Here is a 15,996-nt window from a genome sequence, read left to right on the forward strand (position 1 = left end):
CACCAGGGAGGCAGGGGCCCCTGCCCTACCCAGACCTGCTTAAACACAAAGCCTTGCAGGGCTGTCGGTGTGATGGTGTCATGATTGCTTTTGAGGCAGGAAGTCGATTTAAATTGTGCCCTAACCAGCACGAAAGCCGGGAAGCTCGGGCCTTCCACACAATGGCTTATGTAAAAGAGCACACCTCTTCTTCCCTTTTATTTTCCTCTCTTTGTTCCTGCTCTTTTGCCATCACTCAGTCAAGTAATAACGCATTAAGTGGATACTTCCGCGAGGCTTGGTGCTGATGTGTAATCCAAGACGACAGAACTGCCCAGGAGGAACGTGCAGTTCCCCAAGATACAGCGCAGACGGCAGGAGAACAAAGGATGCCTCAGAGCCTTTTCTGTCTCCCTTACCCACGGTGGCTGCTAATCCCACAGTGAGATCCTGTTTCTGTGCCTGCCTCCTCCCTTCTCATCCAGGCGGGAAAGCAGACTGCTCTGCGATATCCCTCCGCTCTCCTGCCGGGGCCTCACGTCAGCTTGTGAATGTGTTGACCTAGTTCGTATACGTCTGTCTGCAACCCAAGGCGAGAACTGTGACACGCTGGCCCGCAGGTGACGGGACGCAGATGGAGGTTGTGACGGCAGTGATGCCCCATCCGTGTTCCCTCGCTGCGCCCTCGCCAGGCAGGGGTTGCACATGCGCTTCGTAAACACCAGCTTCCCTAAAGCTGTGTATAACTTACCCAGAGCTGGCACGCCCTCATTTCATCTCCACACTGCGGTGAGACAGGAGTGTTACTGCTCCATCTACAGACAAGACCTGAGCTCAGAGACCTAGGAGTAACCCAAACTCACAGCTGGACCCACCAGGCAGAGCCGCACTTGCTGAGTTCTTATAGCACCCGATGCTCCCATAGGAACTTCCACGGGGAGTCGGAGGAGTAGCTACCTTACCCCCCCTGGGCTCACTGCCCTCCAAAAACTCACGTCACCTGCAGCATCAGGGCAGGTGGCCGGGAGACTCCATGCTCCAGCTCTAGCACCGTCTCCTTATCCTGCAGGAGAGCCAGGCTCTGGATGCAGGGCATCAGCAAAGGAGGGGGCTGATGAAAGGGTGCCCCTCCCCACACGAGGACCACACCGATGGACTCTCTTTGGTGAGAAAGAGTGTTCGAAATATGAGTGGGTTTGTTAGATTTAGGGGGTTTTGGTTTGTTTGTTTTTCTTTTCTGGATAGAAATTTAAAAAGAAAATTAAGAAGAAATTAAGACATTGGCCCAGGAGTCCCATGCAAAACTGAGGAAGTACCTGGGTGTGGAAGAAAAGCCTTGCCAGGGAGACAGATCCTGGCGTCTCGGGGCACCACCGTGCTTAGGGAGCAACGGAGGCTGGCTTCAAGGTCAGGAGAGGGGTATCAGGAAGTCCTGGAGAGGAGGAGGTCTGTCCACTCCACAGCTGCCCAAGGGCCCCACCATGGGTCTCAGAGGTGAGTCCAAGCACCTGCCTGCACCGTGGGTGGGGGCGGAACTCCCACGGGGTGGGGGGTGGGGCAGCTCATGAAGGAGGGCAGTGTAGATTGCAGTCAGGAGCTGTCAGGGAGGAATGTAACCCACCAGCCATCCACCCCAGGAGGACTTGCTCCAGCCGCCTTGAGGAGACACTGGCTCCTTTGTCACTGAGAGAAGAGGTGGTCAGAGAGGTGAAGGAGCCAGAAAGATGGAAGAGAAACGGGCAGAGCATGGCCAGACCCTGAGGATGGGGTCAAGACAGGCAGGTGCCCTCAAGGTGGGCAGAGAAAAGAGACAAAACTGAGGGAGCGTGTGCCCTCTCACCTCCTGCACTGGTGGGCTGCCCTGGCCTGCCTCTCCTTCCTCCCCTCCCTGTGGGGCCCGCTCAGTGTCCTCCCCCTCCTCTCTTAACTGCCACTTCCCACGTCTTTCCGGATCTTTCTGTTCATTCACCTGCCACAGTCCAGGGCTGAAGTCCCAAGCCTGGCTGATTCCAGCTGTTCCTCAGGCACTGGTGGTGATGGGGGAGTGACTCCCACAGAGTCGTAAGGGGATAATAGGGCGGATGTAAAAGGGTCATGAATGACGAAGGGATCAGACATTGGGAGCCTGCGTTTATTTCTAGGACTGAACTCCTCAAGTCCCTCCTAGGGGAGGCTTGGCCCAATGTCTCCTGACCTGGTCGTCCTGGCTGGTACTCACCTCACAGCGCTGGTCCCCAGTGGGAAGAGGAGGCACAGAGAAGGGTGAGTGCTTGGGTGGAAGAGTGGGTGGCTTTACCAACACTTTCCTGGCAGTTGATCCAGACTGAGATAGGAGACAAGGATGTAGAATTAGAGGGTAAGAAGTTTTATTCGCTATTCCTGAAGCAGGTCTAGGCTGCAAGCATGGAGAATAATCTAGGTGGATTTTTCAAGGAGCCACTGAATATGTATGAGAGAGGATCTGAACACGGGGAAGGAAGCAGGATGGATAAAGACAGAGGGGAGGAAGGCCTGGGACTGCAGCACGAATGTGGCTGGGCAGAGTAGGGGAGAAAGGAGGCTCAGGAGGAAGGAAGGGAGAAGGGAATAGAGGCCGAGAGCTGGGCCAGGAGCTGGCAGAGCGGCCAGATGGAGCGGCAGAGACAGAGTGCAGGGCCAGAGGAATGGCAGGCAGCGAGCCTGGCAGCCAAGCCCCGCGGCTTCCGAGGGAAGCAGATGCTTCCAGGGAGCAGCAGCCGGTGGCCCAGCAAGTGGAGGGTCCTTGTTGACTCAGGCCCAGTGCAGCCTCCTTGTCTTCGCAGTGTCAGCAGCCTTAGCCTGGAGGGCGACCCAGGTGCAGGGAGGCAGGTGAGGGGCCACCCTGCCCTGTGGGGCTGTCTTTCCTCTTCTCCGTCCTCAACCAGGCTCGGCCAGCCCTTCATGAGGCCCTGGAAGCCAGAAGCTGCCACTTCTTACACAAGAGAAAGCAGGCTGTGCTGGAGGGGTGAGTGTGAGCTGCAGCAGAGTTTGCAGGTGTGTGCATGGGTGTGCAAGGTGGCAGAGGCCCGGGGTGAGGGGATGGAGCCTAGTCTGATGGGCTGGGGTGGGACTGATCTGCCTGCCTGCCGAGGGGAGCCATCCAAATCTCCCCTCAATACCACCAATTTCCCTTTTGCCCAAACCATCACACTGCCACGGTCCTGCTCAGCAGGAAGGAGCCAGTGTGCCCCCAGGGTTCTGGGTCAGAAGAGCCTTGCCCCCCCCCCCCGCCCCTGCTCCGCCCTGGGCTCCTTCCCTTCTGCTGCTTCTCATGGGTCACTTTCCCACTGCTTCTGCTGGGGACAGAGAGTAGTAACTAATGCCCCCACCCTAAGAAAGCCCTGTGGAGGACAGTGGCTCAGAAGGACCTGGGAGACGGGGTGTCCACCAGACTCAACCCTCATCCAGGTCCAAGGCCCTGCCTATGCTGCCCTCCACTACCCACCTCAACCTCCCTCCCCAAGGGAATCCTGAGCACTGCTGTGACCCAGACATCCCTTGCTGCCCCTACACCCAAGGTCAAGTGCTCCCGCAGCAGTCCCAGAATGGACAAGAGCCAGTTCCCGGGAGGCAAGTGGTGGAGGGAAGACAGTGGTGGCGGGGGGGTGGAGTGGATGCGCCCGAGGGAAAGACAGGTACCAGGGAGCCAGATGGGCCAGGCGGGAACAGAAGTTAAGTGGGAAGAGACGGATAAACAGCAGACACCAAGCAACCAGCCAAGCATATGCTCCACAAGCAGGCGACGCGCACTCAGTAGGTTGGGGGACGTGGACCCGCGGCAGGGGGACGGTGGGTTTGCTGCAGCTGACTGCTGCCTGGCCGGAGCTGGGGATCCACTTCCTCTGCGTGGAGCTTCAGAACCGCAGGGCAGCCAGGGGCAGGCTGGGGGAGGAGCTCCTGGGCCAGCTGCCCCAGGCTTGGTCTTTGGTGGAAGAACTGAGTCCCAGACTTGGACATCTGAATAGCCAGGTGCTGGCTCTGGGACCCCAAAGCAGAGACCTGCAGAGCTGAGTGGGATTCAGGAGATGTGAAGCAAGCCGGGAAGTCCTGGAGCCCCTGGGTGCCAGCTTCCTACTACTGAAGCCAAAGCCGGTCCAGGCTGGAGCCCTCAGGCGGGTGATGTCATCCCTTTGAGCTCCTGGAGGGAAGGGGTGGAGCCAGGCTGAGGCTTTACTGACTCCACAGGCTCCACCCCCAGACCAGCTCAGCTTGAGACTGGTTTCCCAGCTCCAACCAGGTGCTTGCAGAAACTGCAGAGCAGCAGGAGGGGGGAGGGAGGAAGGTCACGTAGATTCATCCCTGCAGAAAGCTTACCTGGGGCCCTCGTCCACCACGTCCACTCCACCTCGGAGAGCCCTGAGCTTCCAAGGCCCTGGCCAGCTGGCAGGCACCCGTTTCCTGGTATCCCAGCCTCAGCCTCCCTCTCCCCGCAGCAGGTCCAGAAATGTTCATCTGCTCTGCAAAGTACCAGGTGTCCCAGTGGAATTTCTTCTCTAAATAGCGTTACCTCAGGCTTGTTAGTGCTGAGCTAAAGGAATAAAGGCTCTGAGCCGAATCTGAGACTGTTCTAAGCCCCAAAGCCAGACAGCCCTCTTGCAAAACAGCCCCATCACCTCTCACATGCTCCCTCTGGACAAAAGCCAGCTCAGTGCCAGCTGCTGGCCTCCTTCCATAGTTGGCATTGGCCCCAGCATCCTGCATGCCTGCCTCCAAGGCTGCCCCAGCCTGTACCAGCCACTGTGGCTTGGAGCACTGAGGACTCCGGGCTGGGCAAAAATCTGGCCTTCCCATGCTCATTTTGGATGCCAAGGTGCTATTGGGGGGTGGCCCCAAGGTAACTGAGCTGAGTGGCACTGCTACAAGAATAGCCCCAGCCTGGTCTGGGAACTCGCCACACCACAAGGCCTCTTGTTCTGGACTCAGCTGCTTGGCATGGCCCCAGGGCCCAGAAGCAGAGAGCCCCGTGGGCCCACGTGCCCAGGCAGATGCTGGGCTCAATGCCAGGCCCTCCTGACCCTTCCTAAACCCTTGGCTGCGTAGCCAGGATGTATTTGGGAGAAGCAGGAGCGAGGATGAGGGTGAAACAAGCAAGAAGGAGAGGAGTACAATTTTTGCTTTGGTTCACTGAGCCCTGGACCAGGGCCCTGGCAAGACCAGCTCCAGGATCCATTCACACCAGGAGAATGCTGCCCTACCATTGCCAGTTCGTAGACTGGACATCACACATGAAAACAAACGCCCTGATAGCCCACAGTATCATGCATGTTACACTTCTGAACCTGCTTTCTTCCGTATCAGGTTTGAATCCTGTAGTATTGCCATGATGGAGATAAAGTGGATGATATTTTAATCCCATTTATGGAGGAGAAAGCGAGGCCAGACTAAAGCATCTCTTTATCAATAGCCTCACAAGGCGTGTTATGTGTTATGCAGAGATAAATTGCAGAGATAAATGAGCAACTTGTTCTGAGCCACTGAGCAGAGCCAGGTCCCGGCTGCCTTCCCTGCAGCCTCCTGTACTCAGCCCCGAGGGAAGAGGTGTGTCCACACAGGGATGCTGCTTGAGGAAGGGCAAGGCAGAGGGGCACGGGGCAATTTGACAGGTGGATGGTCACCACATGGGCTGGGATGGAGGGGCTCAGGGTGTGTGACACTCGCTGCACCATACTTACGTATGTACCGTGTGCCCGCGCACTATAGCAAACCCCGGGCTGGAAGAGGCGCCCAGAAGAGAAGGATGTCTTCTTGAGGATATGTGATTAGGGTCTGCGTGTGATGGTAAGACGGCAGGTTCTTGCATGTGGCTGTGGGTGTGGCCTGTGTGCCAGGTGTGCACGCATGAACCTGTATGTGGGCACCGGTGAGCGAGTGTATCAAGGAAACTAGCACACCTGGGCCAGGCACCTTCTGGCTCTCTGGGCTAAGATGCTGAGTCAGGCTCCTCTGTTCATCTCCCCTAGGCCCTCAGCGGGGGTCCTCCTTCCCAGACAAAAAAGTGAGCAAGCAGCAGCTCCACTCACCCCATGCCCCTGCAGAGGACCAGTCAGTTAGAGCTGGTGACATTTAAATTCTGGCCAGGAGTGCTGAGGAGGCCTGGGAAGAGGGAGGAAAAGGTGGCATGGATTCCCAAGGAGGGACTGGAATTTGCAGATCTTGTCACTCAGCACCTGGATGGTCCAGGCCCTCAGTGGGACCAGAGCCCCCAATTTGCATTGCAGCCATGCTGGGCCAGAAGCTCAAAAGCCAGGGTGACTCCAGGAACTGCCCCCTTCCATGTCTGGGGCAGCCCAGAGTCGCAGTCCATGGGCCCTGGAGCAGGCGGGCTGCACTTTCCACCTCCCTCCCCTCTCAGCAGGTGCCCCAGGCTGGGCATAGGGTCTCCTCCTGCAGGGCACCTGGCTCCCAGGAAGCCATCCACATCACCATGGAGAAGATCGCTCCCCCTCCATCTCCAGGTGTTTGGGCTGCTAATTTGTGAGGCTGTAACCTGTCAGAGCAGGTGAGCTCAGCCTCAGCCTCAGGCCCAGAGCTGGGGTCGGGTCAAATCCTAAACCCAGCATCAGGTGTGGGGGTATGTAGCCAGGAGCACAGCTAGAGTCTCCTGTCCAGGACTCAGGTCCCAGCATTCCCCCGCCACCCCACCCCCACCCCCCATCCTCCATCCCCAGTGGAGGACACACCTGTATGGACCATGCATCTGTGCTAGAAGGATCCTCAGCTCATTTCAGTGTCCTGCCCCCCGCCTTCATTCCACAAAGCTGAGATCCCAAAGAAGGGGGGGCTCTGGCCAAGGTCACATCAAGATTATAACGAGTTAGGATTTTTGCAAAGGGCTTTTTTCTGTAGTTCGGTAGAACTTAGGAATACATTAGAAGGCTACACAGTCTGGACCCAGTGGCCCGCTCCCCCTAACCCACACTGGCAGAAGAGTGTGATTAAAATTCAGCTGCATACCTCTCCCTGTGATGGATCCATCAGCGCAGGCCCAGCAGCTGCCTCCTGCTCTTCAAACAGGGCCTCTAAGCACAAGGTCCTTGTGTCAGCTTCCTGGGCTTGTAAGCCCCTCAAATCGTAAGCAAGCTTTTGAGTGTCTGTGCTCTGGACGTTTTTCTGGAGAGAAGTTCACAGCTTTAATCGATTTACAAAGAGACGCATGACGTAAAAGGTTGAGAATCGTTGCCTGAAAGCATCAGGGATCCAGACTCCAGAGAAATCAGATCTACGCAACCAGTTGCTAAGCGCCTTTGCAGCGTTTGCAGACACGAAACGGCTGGGCTACTGTTCCCTGGGTTTATGAGTGTATATTTTTCAATTTGAAAGAGCTTCTAAGCTCTAGAATGAATAAGTTCCTCTAGGGTAAGTTTCTGGCCCACTTGCTCACTTTCTAAGGGATCCTCAGAGCCTGGGTCAGGGCCTGGGCAGGTGAAAATGTGATTAATGTATTGATCTAGGCCGTAATTTCCTTCTGTGCCTACTGCCACCTGGTCTGTAAGGATGACGAGAATTACGGTAACACAGAAGCCATGACATGAGAATGGCGAGAATTATTTTATAATTCAATGCTGATTTTTCAGGATCCTTTTCGGCTCCTGTGAAAGACTGATCACCTTGGGGAGATCAAGGCAGTTCACCCAAACCTCGGATCGAGATCATGTGACATGTTTTTGCATGGGACCCTTTGGGGAACTTGCACCTGCAGACAGAAAGGGGGAACTGTGCCCACCCTGTCAGTCCCTGGACCTCAGGAGTCTGAGTTCTCAGCTATAAAGAGAGGAGTTCCCATCGTGGCTCAGTGGTTAATGAATCCAACTAGGAACCATGAAGTTGCGGGTTCGATCCCTGGCCTCGCTCAGTGGGTTAAGGATCCGGCGTTGCCATGAGCTGTGGTGTAGGTCGCAGACATGGCTCGGATCTGGCATTGCTGTGGCTGTGGTAAAGGCCGGCAGCTACAGCTCCGATTCAACCCCTAGCCTGGGAACCTCCATATGCCACAGGTAAGGCCCTAAAAATACAAAAAGACAAATAAATAAATAAATAAATAAATAAATAAGAATTCTGAATCCTCAGGACACAGGCTGCAACCCCCCCCCCCAGGCCTCCTCTGCCCAGGGTCTGACCTTCCTTCCTCACCCCACTTTGCAGCCTCTGCAGCTCAGCTGCTAAGCCCCCTGGGGATTAAGACGCCGGGGTGGGGGAGGGTTAGGATGGGAGGGCAGCTTATGGGGTGCCTTCCAAGGAGGGGAGACAAGGAGCTGGGGTCCCAGGACCCCCCCCCCCACCCCGACTGGCCTTCCTCCCCTTCCTCAGGCTGGCCCCTGGGCTGGGCCTACCTTTGGAGAGCCAGGCTTTGTGCAGTGGCTGTACAGCAGCTGCTTCTGTCTGAGGCTAAAAATAGCCTCTTCTCTGCCCATGTCCAGCTCAGGCCAAGCCAGTGCCAAAGGGGACTCGTGGCAGGAGGGGACAGGAGTGGGCAAGACTTGAGTACGGGTGAATGGGCGCAGCCCAGGGGAGGAAGGAGACCTCCTGGGGAGACAGGAGACTTGGGTCCTGTGTGTTGGCTCTGATGCCCCAGAAACTCCCCCTAGAAAGGGATAGGGTTTCTGAGGGGAAAAAAGGCATGGAAAGCCACAGCAAGCTGACTTGGTCTGGCATTTACGAGGAATTTGCCAGGTACCTGCTTTCACTCTTTGAAGCACCACAAACATAAAAGGACTCCATGATGTAGATGGTGATATTATTATTCCCTTTGGCCATTGAAACAAAGGCCCAGTGACATGAATTCACCAAACCCACAGAGCCCAAAAGTGGGGGCCACAGCTCAAATCCAGAGCCCGCCCCAAGCATGGTGAGGCCCCAGCCGAGTAGGGCACAAAGGGCTGGGGAGGTGGGCACAGTGGCCCTAGCACTACCCCTAAGGGGCTCATCATAGTCCTGGACACAGGACATGTCCTGAGGCCCATGCTCAGAGCCACCTCCTCAGACTTACTTCAAATTTTAGGTAAATCCTGTCTGGTTGCCCTGTTCATGCTGGCATGCGCCACACCCCCCGTTTCCTGGAAAGGCACAGCTAACTCTTGGGGAGAAGCGGCTCCAGAGGCTTAGAGGACAAGGCAGTCATGCTGCTGGGACAAGCGGGAGGGGCTGCTCAGGACCCAGGTTCTTTATGTGCTTGGAATGAAGCAGACTTGGGTTTCACAGATGGAGGTGGAAGTGAAGAGATGCAGAGAAGAGAGAGAGTCTGCCAAGGGGAGGGGGGAGACAAGGGGAGGGGATGGGGAGAAAAAGAATGATGGAGCAGGGTCCAGTTCTGGCTACTCCCTACCCCAGAGGAGCCTGGAGGAGCTCCAGAGGGCTGGGCTGGTCCTGCTGAGCTAAAGACCGAGGAATCCCTCTTGTCAGCAGGAGGATGGGGAGGGAGGGGTCCATGGTGGCCCAGGAGCGCAGGAAGCTAGTAAACACGCCCAGTCCTGTCTCCACTACGGATGCTTCTGTCGGCCCTGCCTTTTGAAGGCTGTGCAGGCCTGTGCTCCAGCAGAGCTTCTAATGCAATTAACAGAACACACTCATACATCTTGCCTGGCGTCCGGGCTGTCTGACTGCTCCAGCCCTGGAGCCTCTTGAGGAAGCAAGTGTGACCATCCCTTCCTGCCAGGGCCCCATTGCAAGGAGGGCAGGAAGAACAGGGCAGTCAGAAGATGCTGAGTGGGGAGGGGACATGGGGGGCAGCGCTTTGTCTGTGAGGTTCCCCAGAGGCCCAGAGAATAGCCACCCCTCCCCCCATCGAAGGGTATTTTACATCTGAGGACAGAGTGTGGACGGGGTCTGCACAAGGGTTCAGGCATAACTTGGAGGCATGATCGTGTGCTTATGTTTTGTAGGGGGTGTGTGTGTGTGTGTGCATGCACACATGTGTGCATGTGGGGGGTGTGCACTCAGTCTGAAGAACTGGTGACTCACTGAAAAAGGGAGCTTTCTGATCCAAAGAGCTTATTTTCAGCTATTTTTATCTCTTCTTGTATCTTGGCCCTTTTTCCCCCTTGTCTTTTTCAGAAGTGGAGGAATTTGTGGGCAGTGAAATCTTTGTGTCTGTGTGAGGCGAAGCCTGGGCTGAGAAGGGAACCCCTGGGGGTGCAGAGTCAGTACACACCCCACTCTGGTGCATGCATATGCAAGTGAAATGGCAAGTACACATGAGCCACAAAAACCCCTGACCGCCACCCTACACACACACACACACACACACACACACACACACACACACACACACACACACACACGCAGAGCTCTGCTGGGGCTGGTGCATAGCCCTGCACTTTCACATTGACCTCTGCCCACAGCCCAGGCTATACCACCTCACACCCACCTGGGTGGGCACACTCACATGTGTCACAGGGACAGTCCTGGGCCCCTGTCTTGGGGAGTGGCCCCAGCCCCTGCATATTCTCTCTTCTTAAGCCCAACCATCCTCACCGAACCCATGGACATCTTATCAGGAAGGCCTTTCTCTGCTCTGTCTGTCAATAGGGAACAAGGATTGGGCTTCTCCTGTGACTCACCCAGACCATCCCACCCACCTACCCACCACCTTTGGCCCTGAGAGCCCCCTCCCCAATCCAGCAGTGTCTGGGCTTGTGGGGCTGGCCACTGCTTAGAGAAGCCAGCAGGGGCTGAAAGCTATTTGCCTGCAAGCCCCATTGCATCGGCCCAAAGCAGGAGCTGAGGAGAGGGTGCTCTCTGACTGCTCTGCCTTGGGACCTATCTCTGCAAAGTATGGCTTCCCATGAAGGTCTTCCAGAATGTCCTTCTCTCTCTCTGTTCCACAGGGAGCAGGGCAGGGGCAGATGGCACTGTTTAGGGACCTAGAATGCCTGCATATCCCTTGACCCAGAGTCTACAATGGCATGACCATATGTGTGCACCTGTCCTGGTGTCACAGTGCAGACCGTCACAGCCCGGTCACAGCCCGGTCAATTGGTGACACCAAGATGTGTCCGAGTCTGCACCACACTGGACGGGGGAGGGGAACTACTCGTTTACTCAGAGAAGAGGGCAGAGGGTCTGCCTGGGTCTGAGTGGTGGGCAGGGACGTCAGCCCATGAAGGTGTGGGGTCTGGGAGGGCAGAGGGTGCTAGGGGTGACGCTGTGTGGGTGACAGGGAGAAGCAGGCGGCACAGGGGGAGAAGGCGGACCCTGCCAGCAGGTGACCCAGGTTCAAACCCTGCTTTGTCTCTGGTTCTGCAGCCCAGCCTCAAGGAGAAGGGGTTGTGAATCATCTTCCTCTCACCCCACAAGGAAAGGAAAATCTTTGGCTTTCTTGAAAGATCTGAATAGCTTCCAAGTGGGTGCCTTCTAAGCACCCACTTCTATAAAATGGAGATGCAAACAGGGCCACCCCACAGGGATGTTCTGAAGATTAATGCGGGGAAGAGGGAAGCACTCACTTAGCCATTATTACTGGTCTGGTCTGTGGGCGAGGACAGTGGTTCTGAATTGATTGTGCCCCGGAGGGCATAATTCAGTGTCTGGGCCCCTTTTTGGTTGGTAAAACCTGGGGCAGTGGGTGATAGAAACCAGGGGTTCTGCTGACATCCTACAGAGTCAGGACGCCCCTGCAATCGAGAGGCCAGTAGCTCAGAGGCTGGGGACCCGGGCAGGGTGCTTGCCTTCCTCCTGAAGACATTGAGATGATGGCGAGTGGAGGCAGCAAATTGTGACATGACTGCACATTAGGGGCCATGCAGACCTGCAGATAAGCTAGGTGCCTCAAGAGGGGCATCGGCAGAACTGTTTGGGGCTAGGGCTGGGGAGGGAGTACTGGGCCGGGTCTGGGGGACGCTGAGGCCTCTGGCTTGTGGGAGTGGTGGGGAAAGACTGTTTAGCTTCCACGAGCTGGAGCTGAGCTGAAAGCTCCTTCAGCAGCCTGAACATCAGCCATGTCCCCTCCATGCTCCGGCTCCCATTCTTCCTCCAGGACACAGGACCCCCCCCCCCCCTTCAAGAAACACTTCCCCACATCCTTGGGGCCCTGGGAAGGGGGCATTTGATTTCTTCCTCTTCTCCCTCCAGCCCCTTGCATGGATGGAGACAGAGGCCCTCAGCAGACCAGCTGCAGATGGAAATGAAAGGCTCTGGGCCCTGATGCCCAGTACCCCAGCACCCTCTGCAGCTTCCCAGGGACTGGCGCTCCATATCTGCTGGGGACAGAGGGGAGGATGTGGAGCACAGGCAGAGCCTCCTTTAGCCCCAGCTCCCCTGCCCCTTCGCACAGGCTCTGAAACAAGTTATAGGACACTGGAGAAACCCCAGGCAGCCATCAGCAAGTGGGCAGGTAGAGTCCTGACCTGACACCAGAACAGTTGAAGATGCCACCCCTCCCTCACAGTGACTGCACACCTCCTTGGGAGATCAGAAAGGCACTGAAAGACAGAGGCCCTGTGTGGTACAAGTTGCTCTGGGGAAGGATCAGACTGTACCTTGGGGCCTAAAGCAGGCTCCTTGGGCTCGCAGACTGCTGACTGCCCTGGTTGCTTCTGCCTGCCTGGACCACTGTGTTGAGAAGCATTCTGAGGCAGAGGACTGTGGTTAATCCGTGATGCCTATGGGGAGGGCCAAAGGATGTTGACAACATACAGCTACTTCTCTACCTTCCTGCTTAAAAGCAATGGACAGGGATCATTGGTAAGGGCTCTTCCAGTTTGCAAATTCTCTAACTGTGATTTTTGCTGTTAAATTTCGAGGCACTGGCTGGAAGCAAAGTAAGTCAGAGAAGGAAGAGATGTGTGTGGGTTAGAACCCTCAGGGAAGGCTTTGGGAAGGAGGCGGCACTCCGTGAGGCCTGGCAGGGGGAGTGTTTGCTGCACAGGAGGTGGGAGGACATTTATGGGCAAGAAAATGGGGCTGAGCATGGGCTGTTCCTGGTTCAGGGAGGAGGAGGCCAACGTCGCTGGAACACGCTGTCTCCGTCTGGGACAAATAAGATGAGACATGTGAGGTCAGTGGTGTGTAAAAAGCAGAGCTGACACTTGTTGAGAGCTTGCTCTGTTGTAAGCCACAGAACCAGATGACTCTCCACATGTTGTCTCACGGGGTCCTCCCGACACGTCCTGGGTGAGCCCCGTCACGGGCCGCCTCTCAAGAAGTGGATGCATGTCACGGATGGGGCAGGCGCGGGATTCAGAAGAGCCGGCTGTTTGGCCAGGCTCAGGGTTGTAATGGGCAGGGGAGGGAGGACCTCTGATCTGCTGCATCTGTCCTCCTTGGGGCAGTGGAGAATCTCTGAGATCCAGAAGGAGGGCAGGGGCAGCTGCATCCTAGGGGCAAGACCTGCCCTTGGAGATGGACCACACCAAAAGATTCTGGCCAGGGGCATACAGCGTGGACACAGCCCACCGTGAGCGCGGAGGGCTGTGGCCTGAGCTCCTAAGCGCTTTGTCCAAGCCCTACATAACCTATTGGATTAGGTCCCCAAATTGCAGATAAGGCAGGAGGCCTGAAATTCCAGAAATTGGGGCCTCGCCCAGCTCCACGGCAGCTGTAGCCCTGGGCCCTGCCTGCTGTCCCTGTCTGGCCCCTGCTGGGGTGCAAGGGAACTTCTGTCCCCTCTCCCTCTTCTCCTCCTCCTTGTTCCTGACTTCCCTCCCGGGTCTCCCCAGCTTTTGTTCATAAGGACCCCGAAAGTTCTTTGTACATGTCGTGCCTCCAGGCACCGAGGCAGAGGGGAGGCTGATGTTTTCTGCTGAGGCACTTGTCCCCGGTCACACCTGGGCCATGCAGGCATGTCCTCCATCCTTTCTCTGTCCCCTCCCAGCTCTTTCTCAGCTGGTCCCACTCACTTCAGGGCCCCTCGAGTTCCTTCTTTCTGGCTCCTCCACCTGGCTTCAGGGTGGCCTCTGGCTTCCATGAAACTGCCTTGCGGAGTTCCCATCATAGTGCCACGGAAACGAATCCGACTAGGAACCATGAGGTTGGGGGTTCGATCCCTGGCCTCACTCAGTGGGTTAAGGATCCGGCGTTGCTGTGGGCTATGGTGTAGGTCGCAGACGCAGCTAGGATCTGGCGTTGCTGTGGTTCTGGCGTAGGCCGGCAGCAACAGCTCCAATTAGACCTCTAGCCTGGGAACCTCCATATGCCGCGGGTTTGGCCCTAAAAGGACAAAAGAAAAAAATTTAAAAAATAAAAAAAAAGAAAAAGAAAGAAAAGAAAAAAGAAAGACAAGAAACTGCCTCGCCTTGAGGCCAGGAGGTGGCAGGGGCAGGGAGGCAGAGGGGTCATGAAGGGGGCTCCCACAAACCACCACCTACTCTGACCCACCAGCTAGCTACACTGTGCCCTCCTGCCAAGCTCTCACTCTTTCCCACAATAAGCTCATTGACTAAAAGCCTGATTTTATAACTCACTTTCCAGAACTGTGTCCCTCCCAAGCCACTGGGCTAGAGTGGCCGTCCTCACCATCAGGAAATTCATGCTCATGCTCCCTCTTGTTCTGGAGAGCGGTGGGCCAGATGCTTCAATGGTGTCACCCCAGCAAACACACTTTCTTACTTTCCCATCTTTTCCAAAGCTTCCAGCCGCAGTCCCTTCAACCTGAGGCACAAGAAAGAGCACATTCCTTCCAGCAAGTAGCAAAGGACAGCAAAGCCGGGCTTTTCCAGGAGCCTCCGGATGCCTTGCAGAAGCCTATGGAAGGCCCCACAACTCCATGGGCCCTGAGCATTGTTTTCTCTCAGGGCCTGTGTCTCTCATCCCTTAGCCAAGCCAGTCACCAGCTCCCAACCCTCCCTCCCCGCTCCTCCCCCCTCTGTTTGCACAACCACTTCAAGCCTTATCTGGGGCTCTCTGACAGGACTGTGTTGTGACAGGCAAACTGGCTCTGGTGTCAGAGACAGGAAACCCAAAGCTGCATCTCCCTCTGCCTGGACAGTTGGAGAGTGAAGCCAGAGGAGACCAGAGACAGGGCAGCCCTGCTAACAGCCGGGGGTCAGGGAGTGGCCCTGCCATCACCTGCCACAGGGGCTGGGGCAGATGTGGGGAGTCCGAGGGCACTACGGGGGCCCTTTCTTTCTCACCCCTGCCTCCCCCTGCTGCCTGATGCTGGATTAACAGGAAGGAAAGAAAGCTATCTCCATTTGGCTCATGAACATGACCTAAACCCTTTTGCAGGGGGAATAGATGTCAAAGTGCTACTTCCTCAGGGGACACTGTCACCTGGCTGGGCAGGTAGGAGGGACTGGAGTAGGCAGGTCCTGCTGGGAGGGCAGCCATTCTGACCCATCAGGCCCTGTTGTCTGTAGAGCGGAGGCCCATTACATAAGCTCCAGCTGACTTGGTAGAAGCATGACTAAGAAAACTTTCCAAAGACAGTTGGTGGCCCTCCACCCCCTCAGAGTGGTGAGAACGACCCCCACAGAGAGGGGGGCAGAGACTAGGGCTCCTCGCTCCAGGACTTGACTCATCGCACACACAAACACTCCCCAACACTCTTTCCCAAAACGGTTCCCCTCCCACCTGTCCACCCTCCTACCCGGGCTGGTGACAAAAAGAACACCCCAGAGATCTTGCCAAGTTCTGGGCCAGGCTGAGCCCAAGGAACACGAAATTCCCCACAGAGTGGGAGGCCAGATCCCCACCAAAGCAAACAATATCCATTCAAAGGACAGCTACCTTCGGACCCCACCAATGTCACTGTGTTGTTTCTCACATAGCCAGTGCTACTCACCCTCAAAAAAAAAAAAGCTCATGGTTCTGTAATCATAAATATTAATTAATTCGCTTGTAAAGAGGCCTTAAAGATCATCCTTAACCCTAACTGCCTGGGTTAAGGTCTTGCCTTGGCCAGTCTGAAATATCCGGAATTCCTCTAGCTGGTCCCTTTTCTCTTCTTCACCCCTCCCAGAGCACTAACCCTGGTTTTCAGGGTTAACCCTTTCTGTTCTGTGCCCCATCCTCATGTGTGTGTCTGCCACTGTGAGCTCTTAACCTACTGAAATGGTCCACAGACAC

General features: G+C 56.1%; 1 long non-coding RNA gene across 3 annotated transcripts; it reads right to left on the reverse strand.

Moving 5' to 3' along the window:
* Nucleotides 1-2,323: 2,323 nt before the first annotated feature.
* LOC125110955 (uncharacterized) lies at nucleotides 2,324-14,692 on the reverse strand. Of its 3 annotated transcripts, none has more exons than XR_007130777.1 (4): nucleotides 14,539-14,692; nucleotides 6,952-7,107; nucleotides 4,312-4,454; nucleotides 2,324-4,135 (listed from the first exon to the last, which is right to left on the reverse strand). It is a non-coding gene; the product is annotated as an uncharacterized LOC125110955 (long non-coding RNA). The 3 variants fall into 3 exon arrangements; XR_007130776.1 differs by lacking the exon at nucleotides 14,539-14,692 and adding an exon at nucleotides 8,328-8,372; XR_007130775.1 differs by lacking the exons at nucleotides 6,952-7,107; nucleotides 14,539-14,692 and having other exon boundaries at nucleotides 4,312-4,656.
* Between the last annotated feature and the right edge of the window lie 1,304 nt (nucleotides 14,693-15,996).

The sequence above is a fragment of the Phacochoerus africanus genome, chromosome 11 (assembly GCF_016906955.1).
Source record: "Phacochoerus africanus isolate WHEZ1 chromosome 11, ROS_Pafr_v1, whole genome shotgun sequence".
Lineage (NCBI taxonomy): Eukaryota > Metazoa > Chordata > Mammalia > Artiodactyla > Suidae > Phacochoerus > Phacochoerus africanus.